The 13,230-nt window shown below is 40.7% G+C and overlaps 1 long non-coding RNA gene across 1 annotated transcript; it reads right to left on the bottom strand.

Annotated features, from left to right (window-relative positions):
* Positions 1–3,624: 3,624 nt before the first annotated feature.
* On the bottom strand, positions 3,625–5,731 carry LOC115165156 (uncharacterized). Its single transcript, XR_003870081.1, has 2 exons — positions 5,328–5,731; positions 3,625–3,816 (listed from the first exon to the last, which is right to left on the bottom strand). It is a non-coding gene; the product is annotated as an uncharacterized LOC115165156 (long non-coding RNA).
* Between the last annotated feature and the right edge of the window lie 7,499 nt (positions 5,732–13,230).

Below are 13,230 nucleotides of genomic sequence, written 5' to 3'. Positions count from 1 at the left end.
CATGTTTCATTATTAATTTGAAGCTAAATTGTTAGTATTTATGTATTATATTAAGTTAAAATAAGTGTTCATTCAGTATTGTTGTAATTATCATTACAAACAAATAATTTAAAAAAAATCGGCAGATTAATCGGTATCGGCTTTTTTGGGTTGTCACAGGCCGGCTCATAGCCTGAGGCAAAAATGAGGGGACACGAACAACAGGTATAGGCCAATCAAAAAGGTTCTTTATTATGAACCAGAAACTATTAACTTTAAACAAAGAAAAAGGAATGAGGTGTGGAAATGTCATAATGTAGGGTGGATGTAAAGTGCAGGGATGCGTGAATCTGTGTGCGTGAATATGACTGAGTGGAAACTATGTAAAACTACAAAGGAACAAACAAAACAGGATCATACCTGGAGGAGCAGAGAGCGAGAGAGAGAGAGAGAGAGAGAGGTTAGTGAAGCAGTTTAATACCCTGAGCCCAGGTGGCTCCAATCACTAACGACCCTCCTCTGCCTGCAGGAGGAACTGCCCCTGCACTGCCGAGGGGCCGTGACAGAGTCCTCCAATAATCGGTATCAGCGTTGAAATCATAATCGGTCGACCTCTAAACTACAACTACTACTACTGCTACTACTAACTACTGTAACCCTCTCACCAGGCTGGAATATGACTCTCACAATATTAATTTATGTAGAGTATCTCAACAGCATGGGATGTTAGGTGAGAAGGACATCTCCAATAAGATATCCTATTGTAAACTATCTAGGGTTATGACAATAGGGTATTAACTTCAGATGAAATGATTATAGGTTTCTGTTATTATATCAGGATAAACTATCCCATGCATTAAATTAAATTGAAACAATAAATGACTCCACCAAGACAACATACATAAGGTTCAATATGTGTATTATTACATTTTCATAGCACAACATCAAAATAAATAAATAAAATAATAAACCCCAATGAAGTTGTGCACAACCCGTTTCCAAATTAATTCAAGTTTGATTAATTAACCCGTTGGCGCGCGTTGGAGCTCAAATAAAACCGACGACACACATAAAGTCCAGAAGCACCTCACCGTTGTAGTTACTCACTACTTAGTAGATATTCCCTCAGTGAAGTATGGCAGTTCCATGCAGGTTTCCTCACAAAGTCCACAGCAGCACAGCTACCAATGCAGACAGTACTCCTTACGCTTCGAACACACCGACTGCGTCGTTGCATCACTGCTACGTAACATTTTGCGCAGCTAGGCAACGATACTGATGCAGGTACCTTTTTGCAGATGGTCGCATGCGGTTGGACACATAGAGGAGAGAATCATTTTCGCAGTATCCTCAAAACCGTGTCTTTTTGACACAACTGCTGACAGCTACAGGGACATAAACACAAAAAATGCTGCTTGGAGACAAGTGTCCACGATAGTAGGATTGCCAGGTCAGTTTAGTAGTGAGCATGTGCTAGATGTGGCTAGTTAGCTAGCTAGCTAACCTAGCTTGCTAACCTAGCCAATGAGGTGTGTGTGTGTGTGTGAAAGAAATTGTCAAATAAATTATGCTAGTTACTACCCTTGATAACTTTACCAAATAATCATGTTTGAAAGAGTGAGTGTGTATGTCAGATAAATAGTAATAGAAATGGTAGATACTACTGTACCCCTGATAATTTGGTCAGATAACCGTGTGTGTGTCTATGTGTACAGTAGGTGACATGTCCATGATAGCTATCTAATAACTATAGTTATGCTAGGTAATGGTTTGGCTTATCATGTTCATGTCTATGTAGAAGAAGACTGTAGGAGGAAGTGGAGAGGACTCAGGGACAGGTATCAGAGAGAGAGAAGGGCAGAGAAAGAGAAGAAGAGGTCTGGGTCAGCAGCTTCAGGCCAGCAGCCTTGGTGCTTCTGCTACATTCTTTCTTTTCTGGATCCATTTATTGTGCCTTGGGCAACGAGTGGCAATTTTACAGCCAGACCCTCTACTACATCATCCACAAGTGTTGTCGCCACCGGTGCGTCAACACCCTCAATGTCACCTACAAGTGCGACCATCGCCTCCACCGGTGGTGCAGCAAGACCCTCTACAACATCTACATCATCCACAAGTATGACCACCACCGGTGCAGCCATGGAAGATGATGAAATGGAGAAAGCACCTCTGGATCTAGGACCACCTGAGATTATTATGACCCTCACGGAAGTGACCACTGTGGACCTCGTTGAACAGGATGTGGCCGTGGAGACAAAGAGAGAGAGAAACGAAGAGGAACAATATCCCACCAGGCGTCATCGGAGTTACCAGACCCCAGATACTCAACTTATTTTAGCAGAGGCTCCTCCAAGCCGTCGAGAGGGATGCAGCCCAACCTGATGCTCACAGGAAGGAGGATGAAGAGACCCTCTTTGCCATGAGCCTGGTGCCAACCCTGAAGAGGCTGCCTCAGCAAAGAAAAGCAGCTGTCAAAGTTCAAATGTATCAGCTGCTTTTCGAAGCCGAGATCAATGGTACGTTTTTTTTCTTCTCCACATCACAGGTAGTGTCATAAGTGTTGCGACAGTGAAGTAAAGTAGGTCATTTTTACAGTATAGTCATGTCGGCTAATTTGTATTTCAGATCAAAGTATTAATATGAGGCAAATGGACAGCTGTTGTTTCTAGGTTAGAAAACATCCCAAAACAACAGTTTACTGTCTAAATATTTCCCTGTCATATTCATCTTTATCTCTGAAATACAAATTCCATGAGTAAACAGCAAGTAATACCAACTTTACTGCACTGTTCCAATATTTATGCCTCTAACTACACTATACAAGCAGTATTTAGTTAACATATCTCACCTTTTATGTTAAGCTTGTATATGTTGTTTTTCTCTTCCCTTCCAGAGATGGAGTCCATTTAGCCGACCAGCTCACAGGAAGGACAGGAAGAGGAGAGGAGTTGTCTGGTTGTTGTTTTTCACCTCCCTCATTGTACCTTTCTTTTCACACACGTCCGTTCCGTTTAAATTCAGTCAATTCATAGTCATTTGTTTATAGTCTCGGGATAGCATTCATTATTAGTGTTACATAGATTTCTGAATTGACAGAATTGAAACTCATACACCGAAGAATTCACAGATGCTCTTTTTTAAATGTTTACACGCACACACACCTCTTTCAATAGTTGTATTTTTTTTACAAAATGTTTACAACACACATACCTGTCATGTTCTTTCCTGTACTTGAATACTTATTAAATTATGTTTTCATAGTCAGTTGTTTCAGTTGTTTATTAATATCTTATTTAGACTTAATCTGCTCATTTCTTCCCTACACCTTCGCAGATCTAAGACAAGATGAAAGTAAAAACATTCTCTTCCTAATTCATTTTTTTCCCACCTGTATTTTGTCAGGCCAGTGAACATGGTGGTAAACTGTACTATTTGTATGGACCCTAGGTTACCCTTTCCCTTAGTTATCATACTAACTGTATGTCGTATAACCTTAATTAGTGCTCCTGCTCACCTGATGTACCATGCCAGGTGTGTATAATACTGACGTTAATGAGAGAGGGAAGGGGTTTTAAGGTGTGGTTTTTACTCCCAAATGTCACTTAAATATAGCTTCCAAATGAAGAGAGACAATGATACATAAAGTAATCTGGGGAAAAAATTATATTTTATGGACAACGGTGGATGGTTCTTAAAATAACCTTTGTGTTATTGGGCTCTTCAAAGAGCTGTTTCACTCCACGGCATACTGCCATGGAACTTCACCTGCTGGCGATGAGAAGTAGGTGGTCAGCTTCTCCCTCACCTGGAGTGCCTGTCTGGGGGCGTTGTTGGCACCTGCCCTGGTGACATCAGGTAGGTGACCATTTGGCGTGCCCATCTCCATCCGGAGCGGCTCCTGGAATGTGGAGAACACGTGGCCTTCACGCAGGCATCGACATTTGAGGGGCTGAGACCAAGCACTCTCCGATACATTCTCCACCGGGCTGACAGAATCCCAAAGGCGCATTCAACAACTAACCTTGCCCTGGACAGTCGTTTGTTAAAGATCCTTACAGGCTTTGGCAATGGCAGCTGGGGTCCAGCGTAGGGCCTCATGAGGTTGGGTCTTAAAAGGGAAGGCCTCATCGCCGACGAAGACGTGGGGAACAGGTCCCAGGTCTTCAGCCCCAGGGAGTGATGCAGGTGGTGGAATCTCCAGGGTGCCATCCTGAAGTGCCTTGCCGAAGGCAGAGTCCCGGAGGGTCCCGCCATCACTTCCCTTGCCGTAAGCACCAACATCGACAACACGGAAACAGTAGATGGCATCTACAACAGCCAAGAGTACAACTGAATATGGACCCTTGCAGTTGTAGAATTGCGAACCTGAGCACGGTGGAGCCTGAATTACTACATGTTTCCCGTCAATGGAGCCAAGACAGTTGGGGAGATTCCACCTCTCCAGGAACTCGGCAGCGATGGCCCTCCAGTCTTCCTCCTTGGGGACAGGCATGTATTCACCAACCAGACAGTCCCAAATGGCTTGTGCCACAGAGGGGACAATGCCTGCCACCGTGGACTGTCCAACTCGGAAGCTGAATCCGATGGTCCTGTAGGAGTCCCCTGTCGCCAAGAATCTGAAATATAATTCAAAATAATGATCAATATTGTGTGTAACTTCAATTCCACCCACATATTCTATCTACTCATATATCTACCTCATTACTGTTTATTATGCTCTACAAATTATATTGTAATACTCATCAACCATCATTAACAATGCCTTGAAACAGTACAATTCAGTCTATGACTATATCATTAAACTATAGCCCAGGCCAACTCTACTCTTAGAAAGAATGGTACTATCTACTTCAAATGGTTCTCTGGCTTTCCCCACAGGAGATCCCTTTTTGTTTCCAAGTAGAACCCTATTGGGTTCCATGTATAACGTTTTCCCCAAAGGGTTCTACCTGGAACCAAAAATGGTTCTCCTATGGGGAAAGCAGAAACACCGTTTTGGAACCTTTTTCTCTAAGAGTGTATGTGAGTCCAATAAGAATGTAATGAATGACTGTAACTGTCTTGAACAACAAGGGGTCCTGGAGAAGACTAGCCTACCTTCATCAGAGCAGAAGGCACCCCAATTTTCTTTTCATTTGGTAACATTGCATAATTAAAAAATGATTATAAACCAACTTTGGGAAAAGTTATAGTCCTAATGAACATTCTGTAAAAGTACATCTGATGTCAAATAGGGACTATTAAGTAGAGAGCCCTTTAGCTAGCTAGGTTTCACATAAAAACAATGTATCAAATATCAATCAATTATGGTATCAAAGGCTTTAAAAATGTACTAGAATGTATCTTACCGGAGACAAATCGCCAGGCGTTCAACTGGGCTGATGGACTCCCGGTAGTTGGTATCCATCCGGGCGATCCTGGCTCCAACCATCTGGAGCAGGTGATCGAACTGGCTTTGGTCCAGACGAAAGTAACTTGGGAATTCCTCTCCAAACAGTCGAAGCTCTTGAATGAGACGGTGTAACTCCCCTGCCTGCTTTCGGGACTTTAACCATCTCTGGACCCACACAGTTCTGCGCTTTCAGCGGGGCTGGTCCCGGCCCAACAGCGCGATCAAGACCACCTTCCTCAATGTTGGTCTCATTGTTGAAAGAGCCGACTCTGCCACCTTGACTATTTATTATGCATTTCGCTCCAAAGCTGCATTTTGGAGGGAAATTATATTATAGGCGCTCACAATTCATTTGTGGATGTCATCGAATAAATAATATACTTGCCAAATAAATAAATAAAAAATGTAAAGAAATTCTCCAGTCAAACTGTTTTTATTATGTAATCCCACTTTTTTTACTGGATGTGTGCAACAAAAATTCAACATTCACATTTTCTACTTTCTGTCAAGTCTACGCATACAATTTGACGCATACGTTCGACCACACAGAACGCACTGCAACTGCCTCTGCAACGCAATGCTGCAAGGCAAACGCAGCGTTCCATTGGAAATGAATGTACTTCTGGTGTATCGAAACGCAACGACTCAGTCAGTGTGTTCGAAGCGTTAGCAGTAACCAATATCCCCATGGCAACATGAACTCGTTCAGCTTTCCCAAGCGATTCTCTCTCGGTGTCACACGATGCTAGGCTAACCTCAAGGCTAGCAAATACCTCCACGATGAGACGGTCGCTTCAGTCTTTAGTAAGTCTTAACAAAATTATAACAACTCTTATAAAATAAAATGGGTATTTCCCTTCATGTCTTAGTAGGTATGTGTTTTGTTCTAGTTTTGTCGTCTTCTTTCATCATTTTTCTTCACCAACGGTCGTAATGTAAAAATCCATCCGTTCTCCCAACGTCTCTCTCCCTCTCTTTTCCCCTCAGGCCTGCCGTTAAGCAGGTCAACTCTCCCATTGGCCACAGCTTAACGAGCGACCCTATTGGTCAAAACTTACATTTAAAAGTAAACCAAACTATTCACTTATACATTAAATCAATATTTATTCAAAAAGAAATGCATTAACAACATTACAATTTAGGAGCAATTCAATCCCCTTTTAAATATAATACCAATTAATTATAAACTCACTACTTGGTTTTAACAAGAACAAACTCAATACCTAGTTCAAACAAGGGTATTACACTACTAATACTACTAACTTAGGGTGACCATATGTCCTCTTTTTCCCGGACATCTTTTTGGACCTAAAAAATACGTCCGGCCGGGATTTCTAAATCGCCCAAAATGTCCGGGATTCGGCTTTTGCTTTCTACAGTCGCCATTCATTGTGTGCGTTTTGGGGTTTTGCATTGTTTTGACCTTTCTCTTTAGGTCCCGCCTTCTCACACGCCACCATTGGTGGGTCATGTAGGCCTGCGCAAACATTGGTCAAACTGCATCTCATTCATTACCCTCACCATGGCAACAGCCAAGAGAAGGAGCAGCAGCTTGCTTGTCAACAGTGGCACATGGCTCCAGAACAGTGTAAAAATGCTCAAACGCAAATGTAAATTCACAGACGATTTACAGAGAAAATTCCCGTGTTTTCGTCTTGGTCGGGATCCGTGTGAAGCAGAATGCATTACCTGCATAGCTGGCACGTACGTGTCAGTGTCAAATAAAGGTGGTAGCGACCTAGAAGCCCACATAAACTCCGCAAAACTCTAAATTTCAGCTAAAGGAGAGAGTTCGTCAGGTAAATTAATTGACTATTTTGTGAGAGCAGGTAAAACAGAAGATGCTGTTACTTAGGGTGACCATACGTCCTCTTTTTCCCGGACATGTCCTCTTTTTTGAAAACTAAAATATGGTCACCCTAACTAACTACTACTACCTACTGACTACTGCTGCCACTACTACTGCTACTACTGTTACTGTTACTACTACTACTACTACTACTGCTACTACTGCTGCTACTGCTACTACTACTACTACTGCTAACACTCTAGGACAGCATTTTGAGAAGACCAGAGGAAGTGATGGAGCATCAGTCTGAATGCAGATGTCCATATGACTGATAGGTGAGGAATTAAATAGTCATGCAGTAACCTTCTCTGACCACCAGATGTCTCTGTTACACCACCAGAGGAGCAGGAGGAACCATGAGGACTATAGGAGTAGCAGTTGTCCATTCAACACCTGACTCCAATACTTGATTCCAACTATTTTGATTTGATAACTAAACAGACACACAGAGAAATATAAGTATTATGTTGCTTGTTTTACTATATAGAAAGTGTTCTGTTGCTTTGTATTTACACATAGTATATGTTACTTCAACAATATTGTATTAAATCAGTATCACTAAATACCATATCAGTGGTTATGTTGTAAGTACATTTTGGATTACATTTTCTGTCCCCCCAAAAATATTTTCATATAGAGGGAGGGGACTCTATACCTTATGCAAAAACAGAATACTATAAAGGCAGGACTCTGTAATATGAGAATTTAGTCTTTTCCATGGAAGGGCTCGGCTCTGTGACGTTTGTAATAAAGTCTGAATTGAATTCACAAGTTCGGGTATCTGTGCAAATATTTGACTCAAGATATTCCACAACAAAATGGTGAGCTTGCCAGGAGGGGCAAGGGACCAGAGACTGAAAATCTGCAGCTGTGAATGGGCTTCCTGGACGGACTGCAGAAAACACAAGTAGCCACTTGTTAAGACGGTAAACTGAGTTTTTGCATGTAATAGTAGAGTTCTTGTGTGGTCCGCTGTAGGAACCTGTTTTCAGAGGTAGGTAACCAAGGTCTCTCCAAATTAAACAAACCAAGTGATACTGGGAGCTTTTGAATTCAATAACTGCATGCATTCTAAAGCTTTGGGGAGTTAAAATAGTTATTTGTAGGTATCTGTGTGGGCTATGTGTATTGGGGGGCTGTGTGTGTTTCGTGGGTGTCGGGTATCTTAGACGGGTGGGGCTGTTTGTCTACCTAGTCTCATCTGGGGTGCCGACTGCCTCTGCATATTGTCAACACCAGTAAAAGTAAAAGTAAAATCCTGTGCACCCCGTGACACCACTCCAAGAAGGTGTGGATGGGTATATAGGTTACAATAAGAACTTTTACACGATTTGGCAAGTCCTATCATAAGAATAAATCCTATAATAAAGTCTCCCGGTGTTGAGGAAGTGAATCTAGGAAAGGACTGAATTAATAGGTCGCTTAGGAAAGCGTGAAAAGTGTGTGTTATACTAGGACTTTGACACGATTTAGCGAATTCCTTTTATAAGAGAAATCCTATATCGTGTTGCGGAAGTGTATCGATAATTAATAGGTCGCTTAGGAAAGCATGAAAAGTGTATGCTTGTGCTGGGACTTTGACCTGATTTTGCAATCTCCCATCATACAATAACATCCTGTATAAGAATGTCTCCCTGTGTTTGAGAAAGTGTATCAGGTTAGGCTAGAAACTGCAGGTTGTGTTAGGTAAAACGGAGTATGTGTGAGTGAATGTGAATAAAAGCCTGAATGAATGTGAATAAAATCCTGAATGAGTAAAGTCTCCCTGTATGGAGGAAGTGTATAGGCTTAGAAAATACATAGTGTGTGTGTATGTGTGTGTGTTGCCAGTCCGGAGTGGGGGATTGCGCAACCTTCCAGTGCTGGCGGGAGGGACGCATCTAGTCCTCACTAGGAAAGAGGAAAGAAAACCATATGGGAAATGTTTAAAGATAAGAAATTAACAAAATAGTATGTATAAATAATTATCCTTACATAACATAGGAATATTAACAAATGTTAAGTGAGAAGTATAAAGTATATAATGGTGTGAGATAGAAAAGTATAAAATACAGAAACGTAGCTATAGTATGCTTTTGAAGTAATCCAGTACTGTTGAAAGAAAGAACGGCCGTAGACACATAAATAGAAGCGAAGCAGTAGGGTCAATAGCGACAGCTGCTAGAAGTATTCAGTAAAGTGAGTAGACAGTGAGATAAAGCAGAGCGAGGTTAAGCTTAACGGACCCCGAGGTGAATAGAAGAGAAGAGCAGGAGTGTAAATCACAGAGAGAGAGAGAGAGAGAGATTGGTTTTGAACAAGTGAATAGCACAGTAAAGATAGGAAATAGTGCAGAAACTATTCATAGCTAAACTAGAAATAAGAAAATTAACTAACAATAAAATAGAATATCAGGATTAATGAAGAACAAGCAATAAAATAAGTAGAACACCAGTATAAATCCTAGGGGCCTAGCAACCCTTATGCAAAGAAGAAATAATAATGATATCTGTGAATGGGAAAAACGCACAGTGATATTTGAGATGCTGTACTGCAATAAGACATTAAGTCATCTGTAGTATTCAGCAATACAGTTGCAGACAGTATAGTGTAGGCTTTAATATGAGGTATTAAGTGCAGTGACTAATGAATTATTATCTGGGAAAGTGTGTATCCCTACCTTGGAAAATAGTTAATAAAAGGTGTGTATTATAGATGGGAGTGAAGAAATCTAAAATACCCTGAACACCGTTGGGAATGTTTAGGGAATAATAACTATTAATATGGCGACAAACGGACCCGTTTCTCCCTGTAATATAGAGATATCAGGATTTAATAAGGCCATGGAGTCGCTGAAAGAATTCCACCAATTCGGCTCGAATATGAAAGAGCAAACTGGATAAATGTAGGGCAACATTACCCTGTTAACAGGATAAATAAAATCAAATTAAGAATTCAGGGAGGCAATTATGAATTGGAACAATCACATAAAACCAGAATAAGAAGCTCAATATACCAGCGTTTTGATGTCAGCATTCTATCATCAGAAAATACATCATGATAAAGCCAGATATGACTCTGCTCGCCTCACAGACGTGCGAGGGGAGAGTAGAGCCATAGAGAATATCAAAGGGTAAGGAGATCGCTCCCTGTTTTAGATGTGGGACTATCGGCCATTGGAAGAATGAGTGTAAGGTGATACTGGAACCTAGTGCATTAAAAGGTAATGCAGCTATACAAGAGTTTGCATCTTTTTCAAAAGGGCAACAACTAATCGTTTTGAGATTAGTAAGAATGGAAGTTTCACCTAGTGGTGTCTAGTCTCTGTAAGATCCATAGGTGGTTCATAGAGATTACAGTTTCTATGTGATGGAAGACGTATGAGATCACGTTTTACCTAACTGTTTAGTAAAGGCCAGGGATTAAATATTGCAGAATACCTACGATGAGAAATTGGCTAAATTTCCAACAGGAAAACGTATTTTGGGTTGAAGATTCTAGGTGAAATGCCAGGGGAATGGATTCTAAAGGTAACAAATTTAAACTATATAACCAAACACTCATTGCAAATGCAGAAGGCCTTAGGGTTTGTCTAAACCATTAGACATTTTATGTGGTTTTATTTTTAAATACATTTACATGGGATTCTAGAATGGACGAAAGGGGTCACGAGGAATTAGCATTGGGGTTACCTAACCTAAAATTTACTTTACATTTTTTATGTGGTATGCTGGTTATGGAGAAGCAGCAGGAGGATGAAATGTTTTGAAGAGGTATTTAAATGGTTTCTGAAGGACAGGGAAAGAAAGGGAGGGGAAATATTTTAATGGTGACGAAAGCCCTGAATATTAAAAATTGCTAATGAAGAATGATCAACTTCATTAGGAATTAAATAGATGGGGGGGTTCATTATATAATTCATGAGAAACACCATTCTCTATCCAAATTGTACCATAACTTTAGGAGATTGTTACTATTTCTGTAGGGAGTTATAAAAAGTTGTAATTCTAAGATGATTAGTTATTCGAATTGGTTTATTTTTTATTTAACCTGTTGGTTTTTAATCACGTGTTTGAAAGAAAGAAAAAAAACAGTTTACTTAGGTCCTGGTCTTTGGGGTACATATACAGTGGTACTGTGTTCAGGCTGAAAAGACAATATATGTTAAGAAGGGATGACAGTAACTTCACATGGATTATGATATATGTATTGCTAATTTCATGTTGTGTTTTTTCTCACCAGATTGGTCAATTTCACCAGATTGGGATTCTGGAGTGGGAATTCTGTGAGGGGTTAGGGTGCTAACTTCATGATCTAGTAACTCTTCCTAGAGGTTGTCAGTAGAATAAGGGAGTATGGATTAATTTAGAAAATGTTTTTTTTAGCAGTAACATTATGTTATGCTTTTTGACATTTGTCTTAGAGATGTTATTAAGAAAATGTTAATGTCATAATTCGTCATATAGTCAAAGTTTGTCTGAATTTCCTGGAACAGAAATGTAATGAACTTAACTGTTATTATCTGTGCTTTGTTGAGGTTTTCATGGAAGGAGACGTCAGATCGTGTCTTCATGCATGGTAGGAATAATTTGACCATAGACAGAGTGTGTCGACCTCTAAACCCTCCCTAACCGGCTGCAGAAAGAGCGACAAAGGCAATGAGAGACGGTGACTTTTACCACTTCTATCTGAGTCCGAGCCATAAACCAGGGCCGGAGTGCTGAGAGAAAGTTACATGTACCGTTGGGAAAATGAACTGTGAACGATATCTGAAGAAGACCAGCTAGAATGATAAGTGCCGGGTGAAGGAAAGGGGTGGTGGTATACAGCCTGCTAACTATTTAAACTAGGAATGTATTGAGATACTGATCTTTCATTACCAGGCCTCTCATGACAGGAGGGGTGGTATACAGCCTGCTAACTATTTAAACTAGGAATGCATTGAGATACTGATCTTTCATTACCAGGCCTCTCATGACAGGAGGGGTGGTATACAGCCTGCTAACTATTTAAACTAGGAATGTATTGAGATACTGATCTTTCATTACCAGGCCTCTCATGACAGGAGGGGTGGTATACAGCCTGCTAACTATTTAAACTAGGAATGTATTGAGATACTGATCTTTCATTACCAGGCCTCTCATGACAGGAGAGGTGGTATACAGCCTGCTAACTATTTAAACTAGGAATGTATTGAGATACTGATCTTTCATTACCAGGCCTCTCATGACAGGAGGGGTGGTATACAGCCTGCTAACTATTTAAACTAGGAATGCATTGAGATACTGATCTTTCATTACCAGGCCTCTCATGACAGGAGGGGTGGTATACAGCCTGCTAACTATTTAAACTAGGAATGCATTGAGATACTGATCTTTCATTACCAGGCCACTCATGACAGGAGGGGTGGTATACAGCCTGCTAACTATTTAAACTAGGAATGCATTGAGATACTGATCTTTCATTACCAGGCCACTCATGACAGGAGAGGTGGTATACAGCCTGCTAACTATTTAAACTAGGAATGCATTGAGATACTGATCTTTCATTACCAGGCCACTCATGACAGGAGGGGTGGTATACAGCCTGCTAACTATTTAAACTAGGAATGCATTGAGATACTGATCTTTCTTTACCAGGCCTCTCATGACAGGAGGGGTGGTATACAGCCTGCTAACTATTTAAACTAGGAATGCATTGAGATACTGATCTTTCATTACCAGGCCTCTCATGACAGGAAAACAGGGACAAAGGGGGGCTGTAATGAGAAGAGTTCTAACCGGCAATAAATAGTTGTTTATAAATGTATGTTCTAACAGGGATGATGTGTGCTAAATTGATAAAACTGGAATTTGAGCCTTAGTCTCAGAGTAAGCACTGAGGTCAGTCATTCTAAGTTCGGGTTGGATAATTTATAAAATGTTTTAGTTGTGATTGGGATACAGAGAGAGAGAATTGCTGAAGCACGGTGAGGGGTGGATAATTTATAAAATGTTTTAGTTGTGATTGGGATACAGAGAGAGAGAATTGC

Source organism: Salmo trutta, chromosome 27, assembly GCF_901001165.1.
Source record: "Salmo trutta chromosome 27, fSalTru1.1, whole genome shotgun sequence".
In the NCBI taxonomy this organism is placed as follows: Eukaryota; Metazoa; Chordata; class Actinopteri; order Salmoniformes; family Salmonidae; genus Salmo; species Salmo trutta.
The sequence above is the reverse complement of the archived record's forward strand: the minus strand, read 5'-3'. Positions and strand labels throughout refer to the sequence as shown.